The 11,220-nt window shown below is 44.8% G+C and overlaps 1 long non-coding RNA gene across 1 annotated transcript; it reads left to right on the forward strand.

Annotated features, from left to right (window-relative positions):
• The first annotated feature begins 7,040 nt into the window (after positions 1 to 7,040).
• On the forward strand, positions 7,041 to 9,737 carry LOC146895732 (uncharacterized). Its single transcript, XR_014997848.2, has 3 exons — positions 7,041 to 7,333; positions 8,686 to 8,786; positions 9,238 to 9,737. It is a non-coding gene; the product is annotated as an uncharacterized LOC146895732 (long non-coding RNA).
• The last annotated feature ends 1,483 nt before the right edge of the window (positions 9,738 to 11,220 follow it).

Consider the following 11,220-nt stretch of genomic DNA (forward strand, 5'->3'; position numbering starts at 1 on the left):
AGCACATAACATAATAAGTGTCCCTGCTTCCCTGTCCAAGGGCCGCATGCACAGTATGCCCAGTGCATCCCCAGAGACTACATCTCCCTCCTGATAGGCGCCTGATGACTCCCTGGTACTTGGAAATGGTCCTGGGACACTCTGGCATACATCTGGTTCCTCTCTTGCCAAGGACCTGGGTGTTGTGAAAACGTGCCAGAACTTGCTGCTGTTGGGGAAATAGTTAAAAAATAAAATCTGGCATTTTAGAAAACCTGCTCAAAAGGAAACAAAAAAAGACCAGTCAAGCAATATGTCTCTCTGATGAATTCAGCTGAAGAATTTGTCCCTTGATGTTTGTATGTTCTGAAAGGAAACATCATATTAATCAAGACATCTTTTAGTCAACAGGAAATTATTTTGATACATGTAGTGAGGGACTGAGAACATTTTTCCAAAACAGCCACACCACATAAATTCAGCCAAAAATAAGTGTGTCACATTGCAATGAACGCTTCTCAAGATGCCTTAGCTGTAGACTTGCTCCAGTAGGGTTGGTTGTTTAGGCTACGCATGCCAAGAGGTGGCACAAAGCCGAGGCTGGCCTTCATTCAAGTTAACCTAAGTATGTTGAAAACCAGCAGAGACTGACTCTTGCTATGTGCAGCCCAGGAATCACGAAGACTGAGCGAGCCAGGCTGAACTGTGCCTTATAGAATAGGCAGCAAAGTTTGGATGGAATGATCGCCCCAACTTCCAAAAGACCAATGCTGGTTGACAGAGTGGTATCTGGGATGTCAAGAACTCTCCAGAATAAGGTAGCAATACTTTGCAACATTGCTTGTCAAATGATGGGAAATTTCTGATACCACAAAAATGAGCAACCCAATAATAAGGTTGACACTTGAGCTTAAATGCCATCCTCAGCTGTAAAAAAGGCAAGAAGTTGGATATTCCTGGGTGCGTGAGGCAAGTTATGGACAAGTGATCAGGAAAGATGGCATACAAACTTGCTTAGTGAGATCTATTGTACACATTTAAGTCTGTGTCTGTTAAGGGTTAACCATTGTGCTGTTAAGGGTCTTCCTGAGAAAATGACATTCCCATGATCCTTTCTAAAATGAAAACTTACTCTGTATGTTTAGATCTTTTCATCAATCTATTGTTTTCAATGGTCCATAGGACACAATAATCCATATGCCAAGGAAGCGTGTATTAGTTACTTAGTTCATTGCTGTGACAAAATGGCCTGATGGTTAGAAGGGAGGGCTGTTTGGGCTCAGAGATTGGGGTACAGTTCATCATAGTCCTGAAGGCAGGTGCAGAGTTTGAAGAGTCTGTAGCCAAGAGTTGAGAGAGAGAGAGGTGCTGGCATTCCCCTGGCTTCTTGTGCAGTCCCGGACTCCAGCCTGGGGAATGGTGCTACTCACAGTTAGAGGGAATCTGTCCACTTTAATTAAGCTAACCTAAAATCCCTGATGGACATGCCCAGAAATGTCTCTCCAAGGTGGTTCTAATCCTGTCAAGATGAGAATATAAACCCTCCCAAGGCAGGTTCTGGGATAACCTATTGCTGGCACAGGAAAGCCTGCTGTGTGCAGCAATGGGGCCCAGACTTGGCAATGCAGAGGCTTTCTTGGTTTTAATCTTTAAATGCAGATGGCTGCTTATCAACTATGAAAAGGGGAAGGAAAATAATTCAAGCCTTGAGGCAAGGTCCTACATCGCTCCTCAGATCTGAGATTGGGAGACTGCCGGCTCTCCAGTGGAGGCACAGGAATCTACAAATAGTTCACAAAGGCAGCACCTGGTCTTGGGAAATGAAATAAAAATTCAGATACTTGAGACCTGGCCAGACTAATTCGACAATAACTCATGGGCAGTTTTTAATGCTCCTCCAGATTCTGAAATGTAGCCAAGGTTGAGAACAACTCATTGGAGATAGATTGTGAAGGAACTTGCTGCATTGCTAGAGGATTTGCCTTAGGACTTTCGGCAAAGGGAAGCCTATGACTTCATAGGGGAGCAGGACAGTAGGGTGGGATTTGAAAGACTCTCAGTGTCTGTGTGGAAGATGGAGAGGCATGGACTAGGTACTCTCCAGCCAGGCGACTGTAGACTGTTAGCCAGCTTTCCATTACTATAACAAATACCAGAGAAAAGACATCTTATAAAAAGAAAAGAATTACGTGAGCTCACGGTTTTAGAGGCTTCAGTTCATGGTAAATTGGCCTCATTGCTTTGGGGCCCATGGTGAGGCAGTGTACTATGGGAAATGGTCTTGTACCCTGTAAAGATTCTTCACTTGTATTAGTTTAATAAAATGCCGATTGGCCAGTAGCCAGGAAGGAGACCAGAACAGCATTCTGGGAAGAGGAATGGCTCAGTCTGCAGTCATCACCCAGACACAGAGGATGCAAGATGAGATATACCTCACTGATAAAAGGTACCAAGCCACATGGCTAACACAGACAAGAATTATGGGATAATGTAAGATATAAGAGTTAATAAGAAGCCTGAGCTAATAGGACAACCAGTTTATAATTAATGTAAGCCTCTGTGTGTTTCTTTGGGACTGAACGGCTGCGGAACTGGGTGGGACAGAAGCCACTGTCAACAAATGGTGCCCAATGTGGTCTTCGAACCCATGACCCTGAGATTAAGAGTCTCATGCTGGGAGGTGATCTATGCTGTGAATATGTCCTATTGCCATTGGTTAATAAAGACACTGCTTTTAGCCAATGGCTTAACAGAGTAAAGCCAGGCTGAAAGAAATATATAGAGAGAGTAGGTGGAGTCAAGAGATGGCATATAGTCACCAGAGGAGAAAGACACAAACCACCAGCTGGAACTTTACCAGTAAACCACAAGTCTCATGGTAAAATATAAAATATAAAATAATAGACATGGGTTAATTTAAGATGTAAGAGCTAGCCAATAAGAAGACAGAGCTAATAGGCCAAGTGATTTAATTAGTACAGTTTCTGGGTGACCATTTCAAGTCAGGGCAGACATGAAATGAAAAAGCAGCTGCTCCCAACAAATTGGCACCAAGGTGGTCAAAATCACTTAAAAACATGAGAGAGTTCGAAAAGAAATTTTAGACACACAAAAGATCAGAGTTTAATGTAGCTTCTTGCTCTGTTTGCTGTCAGAAAGCAGAGACGTGGCTCCTTTAAGAGGTTTCCTGACTCAACTTTAGCAGTAAAAACTACACAGCATCTTTAAAAAACATCAGCTTCCCAGGTTGCCAGCACAAATGGCTCTGACTCTTTTGGGAGGTCTGGCTATGGAGCAGTTAAATGAAGTTTGTGAGCAGAGTACTACAACTTGCTTAATAGCAACACAGACCCGCTGCAACCAGATACCCTGGATCTGGGGCAGCAAGCATGGCTCTCAGTTGGACTAGGTGGAGTCAACAGGCAGTGCCACGAAGTTGGTCCTAGTCATGCCCACTTAACATTTAAAAAAAAAGGCAAAAAATAATTACAAATACACAATAAGGACAGATTCAGATTTTTGAAAAAGACCTCTAAATGAGTCACAGTGTTGGATAAATGTACATAGGCTTGGGAGAGAAAAGAAAATATAGACAGTTATAAAATGGTTTAAAAAAAATAAAACAAAGTCTTTAGAAAGACAGAGTACAGACAGTCATATATAAAAGGAGTAAAGAAAAATAAGCCATGTAAAGATGGAATATACACTGAGAGTCTGTATTATGTATATTATTGTGTTTCCTCTGAATTTTTTGACTGTGAAGGAAGTTAAGTACAGAGAGACATTTCCTTGTACAGACTGCTAAGCTAAACCAACACATATATTTTAAAGGTATCTTGACTTCAAAATTTGGATCTAAGGATTTGTTGCTTTGGAAAAGAGATTCTTCTTTTGTTTCCACAGAGGATGAGAACCTGTGGATTCCTTCTAAACTAATGTGGTTTAAGACCCCCTGAAAGGTTACCATGAACACCCTCAAAAACTACTTCACCCAACAAAAAAAAAAAACAAAACAGGAAGCAGTTTCAAGAGAACTAGGCCCAAATTACCAAATATTGTTTATAAATGTTTGTTTACATTTAAAGGGGATATGCTATAGAAAAGAATACTTTGCTTTGGTATGGATCATGGTCTATTGATACAAATTTTAGGTAAATTTTGTTGTATACGTATTTCTGCTCTTGATTAAGGTATTATGTTTGTGCAGCTCATTTAAAAATGTAGTGTGTAATTTAAAATACAGGTTAATAGATAGTCATCTATAATAGTCAAGCTTGTAATCACGTTAGTTAGGTTTTCTAGATGTACAGAGATATATTTGAGATGGCTAGTTATTCTTCAAACCTCTCAAAGACTAACAGAATATGGCATTCAAAATGTTTTAAGAACTTAGGACTTTTCCTAACAGTGAGACACATCTGCTCCTGGCAGCACTAATCTACTTCAAGAGGATGATGGGCATCGAAGAGGCTCCTTATGGAATTTGTTAACCATTTGGGCAAGAAACTGCTCTTGCCTGAACTGTTTGATTGGACATGCAGGACCCACAGAAAATGACTGCTGAAGCTGCCTAAAGAAGGTGAGACAGCCCTTTGGGGTTCCTGCTTCATGAAAGAATCTGCAGGACACAGAAGAAAGTGACTGACAAACTGCCAATATAGGTAGAACTGTCTTTGAAATTTCCTGCTTCGTGAAAAAGTCTGCTGGATACTATGGGCCTGTAGGCTGAAGATGGATGCCCCAGTGGTACAGATGAACTTTAGATGACTGTCCAGGCAGGGAAATGTCTCTGTTAATTCTAGAGGCTTTGGAAGTTCCTTACAATGCACTTACTGTTAACTTAGGTAATATTGCACCCTTCTGGGGTCTTTAATGGAGTTGAAGAATAGATAGTTATAATTAGTTTTCCTTAGTTATGATAAAAGATAAAGTAAATATAAATATTGTAACTAATTCTTGCTTGATACCTGTTTGTTATATGCAATTTTATTATGTTAAAGTTAAAACCGTTCTTTTTATTTAGACAGAAAAGGGAGGTGATGTGGGATTCCCCTCTGTATACCATTGGTTAATGAAAAAGCTGCTTTCAGCCAATGGTTTAACAGAATATAGCGAGGTTGGAAAAGATATATAGAGTAGGCAGAGTCAGAGGGAAGCCATGTAGCCGCCAAAGGAAACATATGTCACTTCTGGAGCCACCAGAACCTTGCCAGTAAGCCACAGATTAATAAAAATGGGTTAATTTAAGATATAAGAGTCAGCTAGAAATATACTTAAACTATTGGCCAAACAGTATTGCAAATAATATAGTTTCTATGTGATTATTTTGGGAGGCTAGGTGGCCGGGAATGATCGAACAGCCTCCGCCAAAAGCAGTGCACCACACCTAAGGCATGAGGCAGAGCAAAACTATTCACTTCGTGGCCAGAAAGTAGAGTTAGGGGAGGGTCAGGGCTTCACTGCCTCTTTTGAAGACATGCCCCAAAGGTCTGAAAGCCTCCCACTAGGCCCCACATCTTCACTGAATACACTATGGGAGTATTCAGGAGCTCCCAAAGTACCAGGGGCTGCAACCAAGACTTTTATGAATGGGCTTTAGTAGGATAGCTACCCAAACCAGGGCACTGGAGGACAAGGACCATCTGGGCTTAGGCTGCAGGGACAAGACAACCGGAAGGGAAGCCCGAGTCTGAGAATCCTACAGCCAGAACTGACATCACCATCACTCCTTTTCTGCCTTCCTCTGCTCTTCGGCCCCCGCTGTCTTTAAGGAAGTCTCCAAAGAAATGAGCATTGGTTTTTATATCAAGCAAAGAGAGTGTCCCCGACACAAAGAGGCAGCAATACCTGCTCATATCACTCATCAAAGATGACCTTATGAAGAAAAGGGGACAGAGCTCAGATGGTGGAATGCTCACCTGCCATGCATAATGCCCTGGCTGCAATCCCACCATGCTGTAATCCTCAGCACTGGGATAGAGAGGAAGCCGACTGTTTCAGGGTTATCCCTGACCATCCCTGAGTACAGAGTGAGTTCAAAGCTAGCCTGAAATACATGAATGAATGAGAATTTGTCACAAAAAAACTGACAAAATAAGATAAAAGTAAAAAGAAGATGACCATAAGGGCTATGTTAGGTCGAGAGACTGGATAACTTTAAAAAGTATGTAATAGGCTAGGCGGTGGTGGCGCACACCTTTATCCCAGTACTTGAGAGGCAGAGGCAGGCGGATCTCTGTGAGTTCGAGACCAGCCTGGTCTACAGAGGTAGTTCCAGGACAGTCACCAAAGCTACACAGAGAACCCTTGTCTCAAAAAAGTAATATTTTTATTAAACTTTGATAATTTAATTTAATGTATTTTATTTATATTCATCTCCTCTGCTTCCCTAACTCCTCCCAGATCTACTCCTACCCCCTCAAATCCTCAAATTTATGCCCCCCCTTTTTTTTGGTAGCCCACTGTCTTCTTGGTGAATTTCACCTATTTTCCACTTTGCAGATTTTTGAAACTTGGTTACTCAACTTTGGTAGAAGAAATCTGTATCTGTGATAATTATTAAACAACCCCTGCTTGTGATTGACAGTCTTGTGGCTGATATGAAGTCCCCAAGGTGAAATACGAAGAGACAAAACACAGAAATCATTTTCCTCTCCCTGTCTTGAACATTCTTAAAAGAGCTTGAGAATGGGGTCACTAAGATGGGAGGGAGAGGGTTTAGTCTCACGTTAGAGCAGACATGCCTAGGCCTGGGGTGCTGCCTCAGCTGGGGCTCTCTAACCTGGCAGGAACCCAGGGCTAAGCTTCGAGTTGCTTCTTCAGAACAGAGGGCTGTGATGGTTAATACTGATTGTCAGCTTTACACGATTTAAAGTCACCATGGAAACAAGTCTCCAGGCTTCCCTGCAAGAAATTATCTTTAAACTGGATTAATTGAGGTGGAAAGTTTCACCCTAGATTAGATGGTTCCACTCCATGGACTGGAGTCTTGGACTGATTAAGAAGGAGAAAAAGCTGGCTGAGCAGAGGCCTTCATCTCTCTCTGCTTCCTGACTGGACAGAGTGACCGGCCACCTCCTGCTCCCATGCCTTCCCTGCCTCGGAGTGAGGACAGAGCAAGCCCTACTTTTGTCACAGGAAGGAGACAAGTGAAGGACATGGGGTGGGGGTGTACAGGCATGAGAGGTCTCAGTGAGGAAGTTTTTTCTCTTCCTAAGTAGTTTTTTCTGAGTCTACTATTGCTTGAAGTATCAAGAAGATGTGTGAGAACTCAACAGGAACAGTTGTGTCTCCTTTTCATCTGGAAAACACCTCCACCTTCCTCTGCATCTTCCTTTTAGCAGACAGGAGACAGGTAGGCAACTTTTGCCAGTGTCCTGTGCCCCGCCCCCACATCCCCCCACCTTCCCCCCCCCCGCAAAGACTTCATGACTTCCAAGAGTATGTTCTGCTGGTAGGTATCTCCCCTCCCCTCCCCTCTCCTTTTCTTCACTCTCTTCTCCTCCCCTCCTCTCCTTTCTTCCTCTTCCCCCTCCCTGATACCCCTTCTCCTCCTTCCCTCCTCCCTCTTCCCCTCCCTCCCTCTCTCCTCCCCCCTCTTTCTTTCCCTTATAGGTTCCTGCCCCATTTGATTCTCAGAGAAACTCCGTGTTTCAATGGACAGTGGCCAAATCGCTTGTACAACAGAACTCTGGCTCATCACCTCTAGCAACCTGCCTGGAAAACCATCTCCTACCATCTCCTTTACCTACAAATAAAGCAACACAGCCTGGGAAGCCAGACTGCCATGGGTCAGACCTGTAGGAAGCCAGTTTGCTACCTCCAGTCCCAGGAGCTGGGAAATGACATCTTTAGTCATCAGCCAGGGCTTGATCAGTCCCTGCAGGGGGCAGCCAAACAGGGCCTACTTCCCACTAGCCCACCCGCAGCTTCCCAGGCAGCAGACTAGGGCAGACCTGAAGCCCCTCCCTTTTTCCCACCGTAGCCTACCTTTGAGTCTCTGTAGGAGATGGGCCCTTGCCTCATTAGATCTGAACAGCCTTTGCTCTCCTTACTTGCTCGCTGGACCAGACGCCCAGACTTTTCTCACCCTCTCTAGGGTAAGGTGTCATGAGATCCCTGGCACTGAGTGTAACACCTAGAGTTCACTTCTAGGTTTGAGCCTCTTTTGACTCCAGGCTCAATAGCCAACACCCCACCTTTAGTCTTAGGCGTTGAAAGACCCATTCAGAAGACACTTGATTAGCCTAGCACGGCCCTCGTGCACCTGTCTGTCTCTTCCCCTGCTCTTGCTGTTAATAGTGTGGCCTCCACACAGTTGCTCAGACCAACCTTTCGTCCTCCCCACTTCCATCCCGTAGACTCTGAGAGATGAGACCTACGTCTAAGATTTAGACCCTGACATGTTGTTAAGACCCATTCCGTATCTTGAGAGCTCCGCCCCCTCCCCCACCCCACCTCCAGCCTTGCTCAAGTCCCGCTGGGTCTGCTAGGGCCACGCAGATACTCAACTCAAGCCCAACAGCCGGGTAGGTTTCTCACTGACCTCCAGGATCTGACAAGCTTGTCAGCAAATGTAATTGCTCTCCCAGGGCACTGTGAGACTAGATTTCACAGACGATAGGAGGGTAACAAGGGACTGATGAAAAGCAAAGGTCACAGGACTTGAGCTGGGAACTGGTCAGTGAAAATCTGCTGTTCCACCAGGGCTCGGTGAATCCATCACCCTCAGTGACAGAGAAGGTGGGTGCTGAAGGCAGAGTGCTTCTCCATGCTCCCTGGCTATTGTCCTACACAGGCGTGCTCTGGTAAGACTCACATTATCTTTCTCTAAGTATGTATTTGTTCATAGTTCTGTAGATACACACATATATTTCACCTAGAAACCCGCAGACAGCATAATCACCTATGTAGCTGAATCCAACTGTTCATAGCAACGTCTTACACATGCGTTTAAATTTTTCTCTGGTACTGAGGATAAAATCTAGAGCCTCAGACATGCTGAGTTAATGCTCTGCTGCTCAGTTAGGGCCAAGCTCCATGTTTTATACTACGTAAAGAGCTGTATGGACCCAGGCTGCAGCTTAGCCGCGATGGGGTCTGTTTGGCACGCACACAACCTCGGGTTGCATCCCCAGCTCTGAATCAAAAAGGTGTGGTGGTGTCCACTGGTAACTGAGCACTCGGGAAGTGGAGGCAGGAGGATCGGGTGTCCTCTTCTACCAAACAGTAAGCTTGAGGCCGACCTGTGTTGTACAGGACTAACCTCTGGGACAAAGTAGCACCATCTTCAGGAATTCTGCTGGGCCTACTTGCCGAAGATCATCACTGGGCCTGTTTCTACCTCCCCTCGAAGAAGAAGGAGGCCAAGAAGGTCATGAGGACCTCGCCTCTGTATCCAGTTACCCCTCCTAATAGGCTGTATGTAATTCTGCCCAAACTCTACCTGACCTGGGGCTAGAGGATATGGGGGGGGGAGCTCCACCTACACAGTCATGGGGAAGTCATATCCGTGCTGCGTGCAGACCTTCCAGTGTGGCTGCTTTAAGGCCACCCATGTTCCCACCTGTGCCCTTCACCTATCGCTCAGTAAGCTCATCAATTCCCCAGGTGTACTTTGGGAGAAGAACACCTGTTTGCCATCAGGACCTTAGCAGGGGGTGGGGGAAGGAGGGTCTTGTAATTTCGACTGTTTTAAATAGTTGGAATAAATTTTGTTCATAAGCAAGTGTAATCTCCCTTTTTAAATGGCGTCTTTAGTGTGGCACTCTTTGAGTCCAACATTGTTTTGGGAGATTTGTCTGTCTGTGTGGGCACACACACTTCTGGTCCATTCTCATTTTCTTCCCTTTACTAAAACCTAAGGGAAGAAACAAAAAGTATGAGTACTGGCTCTTTAAGGACACACCCAGCTCATCCCCCCCCCCCCCCCCAGAGCAAGAAACAGAATGCTAATTGAGCCCCCAAAGATCCCCTGTGATGTCACCAGCCAGCACCGGTTTGCTTGGTTCTGCTTCCCTGAAGGAACCACACCCCCAAGCTTCTCAGGCTCAAATGCCATGCCGAAAGTATTGGGGTGCACTGAGCTCATCTCTCGCTCTGCTGCCTAGTTGAGGGGTTCATCTCTGTGCTCCTGGAAACAAAGAGCTAAATTATTCACTTCCTTTACTTTTTAAGAGACTTTACATTTTACAGCAGGTTTTAGAGTTTCAGAAAAACAGCAAAGATAGTAACAGGGTCCCCATGTCCTCCACAAACAGGTTCTTCTTATTAAAATGCTGTATCTGTATGCCCCATCTATTACAGTGAGCTAGGAATGGTGTGTGGTTAGTAAATTCATAACTGAATTCATTTCAAAATTACAGTGAGCTAGGAATGGTACGTGGTTAGTAAATTCATAACTGAATTCATTTCTGCTTTTGAAACCCTTGCCCGATATCCATTCCCTATATCCGCAGCTCACACTCTATCTCCCAGTGTCGCTCTGGGCCCAGTGTGTGCGGCTGTTTCTCTGGCATTCTTTCCCCCTTCGCCCTTGGATGTCTAGAGCAGGGCACTTGTGATTTGGAGGCTGTCCCACCAGGGGAGCCTGTCTGATGTTTGCTTCAGGATGAGATTGGGGTCATCGGCCATTGAGAGGACAGCAGCAGAGGGACAGGCTGTTTTCTTCACATCATGTCAAGGACACACACTGCCATGGTGATTTATGCGTGCTGACAGCGGTCTTGGTCACCTGTCGGAAGCGCTGCTTATCAGATATGTCTGTTGCGAAGTTATTCTTTGTGTTTCCATATTGTACACAGTAGTGTGGAGCCTCTGGTTTAGGGGGGCTGCAGACACCCACAGCTGGGGGAGCAAGCCGCTTTATTCAGTGTGGGATTTAAATACTAATGTCATCCCAAGCCATCCTCATGGGAACATCCATCCAGAATAGAGTGTGTGATGTGTGTGATGTGTATGTGTGTGCATGTGTGGCCTGTGTGTGATATGGGTATGTGTGCGAATGTGTGGTGTGTGTATGCATGTGTGGCGTGTGTGCGGTGTGTGTAGTGTGCACAATGCTATAATGACCTAACATTTTTAGGAATAGCTTACCACAGTTAGCACATGCTATTGTTTTAGAATGGCTGGGTTCTACCTGTTAATACTTGGTCTAGTATCTTGGCATCTGTTTTCAGGAGTTGTGTTGTCCTGTGATTGTCCGTCTTGCTCTCATCTCTGCAGGTCTGCTGTCAGGTGTGC

This window comes from Myodes glareolus, chromosome 2 (genome assembly GCF_982192425.1).
Source record: "Myodes glareolus chromosome 2, mMyoGla1.1, whole genome shotgun sequence".
NCBI classification, from domain to species: Eukaryota; Metazoa; Chordata; class Mammalia; order Rodentia; family Cricetidae; genus Myodes; species Myodes glareolus.